This window comes from Mus caroli, chromosome 3 (genome assembly GCF_900094665.2).
Source record: "Mus caroli chromosome 3, CAROLI_EIJ_v1.1, whole genome shotgun sequence".
Lineage (NCBI taxonomy): Eukaryota > Metazoa > Chordata > Mammalia > Rodentia > Muridae > Mus > Mus caroli.
The window spans coordinates 50,812,247-50,814,243 of NC_034572.1; the positions used below are offsets into that span (position 1 = coordinate 50,812,247).

A 1,997-nucleotide genomic window follows, 5' to 3' on the forward strand; every position below is an offset into this window, starting at 1 on the left:
AACTATGTAGATATTAAAATGCTTCAATGATAGCTGAATTTGCTTAAATTCTAATATGGATTCTTTTAAAAATAATAGTTAAATAAATGATGCTATGTCCAAACATATTATTTCACACACCAAAGTATCAAATGGATGAAGCTTTGGGACAAAATAAGTAGAGAAGAATAAGTACAAATTTTCCAATTTTATTACTTTGTATTATAATTTATTCAAATTTATGTTGCAAAAACAAGATTCATGCCCATTTATTCATAGACCATCTCTTCCTTTTACTTTTTTTTTTAAAAAAATAGTTTTTGAGAATTTCATACACAATGTGTAAACACATTATTTCTATCCCTTCCTCTCCCCCTCCAACTTCTCCTGTGTGGCTTGTGCCTTCCACCCTACCTAAAGTTGATGACTTTGTCATATATATAAATATAAATAATTTGGCAGAACGAGGTTCTGGTGACCCCAGCCACCTTTGCTCCTTTGTCTTTTCACCTAACCACTGGCGTACCCAGTATACCCACCCCGTCCTGTGCCAGGAAATTACTGCGCCATGCCCTACTCATACTCAGAACTGACCCCAGAGCAGAAGGAGCTCTCTGACATCGCTCACCAAATTGTGGCTCCAGGCAAGGGCATCCTGGCTGCAGACGAATCCACTGGAAGCATTGACAAGCCCCTGCAGTCCATTGGCACCAAGAACACCTAGGAGAACGGGCACTTCTACTGTCAGCTGTTGCTGACTGATGATGACCGTGTGAATCCCTGCATTAGGGGGGTGGGGGGTTGATTCTCACGAGACACTGTACCAGAAGGCAGATGATGGACGTCCCTTCCCCCAAGTTATCAAGTCCAAGGGTGGTGTTGTGGGCATTAAGGTAGATAAGGGTGTGATGCCCCTGGCAGGAACCAATGGTGAGACCACTACCCAAGATCTGGATGACCTGTCTGAACGCTGTGCCCAATATCAGAAGGATGGAGCCGACTTTGCCAAGTGGCGCTGTGTGCTAAAGATTGGGGAACATACTCCCTTAGCCCTTGCCATCATGGAAAATGCCAATATTCTGACCCGTTATGCCAGCATCTGCCAGCAGAATAGAATTGTACCCACTGTGGAGCCTTAAATTCTCCCTGATGGGGACCATGACTTGAAGCGCCGCCAGCTATGACTGAGAAGATACTGGCGGCTATCTACAAGGCTCTGAGCGACCACCATATCTATCTGGAAGGCACATTGCTGAAGCCCAACATGGTCACCCCTGGCCATGCTTGCACCCAGAAATTTTCCAATAAGGAGATTGCCATGGCAACGGTCACAGCACTTCGTTGCACAGTGCCCCCTGCTGTTCCTGGGGTCACTTTCCTGTCTGGAGGGCAGAGTGAGGAAGAGGCATCCATCAACCTCAAGGCTATCAACAAGTGTCCCCTACTGAAGCAATGGGCCTTGACTTTCTCCTATGGCTGAGCCCTGTACGCCTCTGCTCTAAAGACCTGGGGTGGGAAGAAGGAGAACCTGAAGGCAGCCCCAGAGGAGTACATCAAGTGAGCCCTGGACAACAGCCTTGCTTGTCAAGGGAAAGTATACGCCAAATTGCCAGTCTGGAGACGCAGCCAGTGAATCTCTCTTCAGTTCTAACCATGCCTACTAACCAGACCTGATCTAAGGCTGCTCCATCAATACTCCAGGCCCCCTGCCTACCTTCTTACTATTGAAGAGGGGCCTTCAGGCCCTTTCCTGTCACTCTTGCTGCCTTCGTGTGTGCAGTGTTGTCTGTGAATGCTAAATCTGCCATCCCTTCCAGTCACTGCCAATAAATAACTATTTAAGGGTGAATAAATAAATAAAAGTAATTTATATATTCATCTATATGTTTACTAAGTTCAACTAGTGTTGCCCATGTGTGCATGTGTTTAGCATTTATCACTATACTGGCTAATCTATGTAGGGTGCTCTTTCTTGGAGAAAATTGATTCTCTATCTCTCAGCAATCATGGATTGCCTG

The 1,997-nt window shown here is 45.4% G+C and overlaps 1 pseudogene; it reads left to right on the top strand.

Moving 5' to 3' along the window:
• The first annotated feature begins 456 nt into the window (after positions 1 to 456).
• On the top strand, positions 457 to 1,643 carry LOC110291500 (annotated as a pseudogene).
• Positions 1,644 to 1,997: the final 354 nt, after the last annotated feature.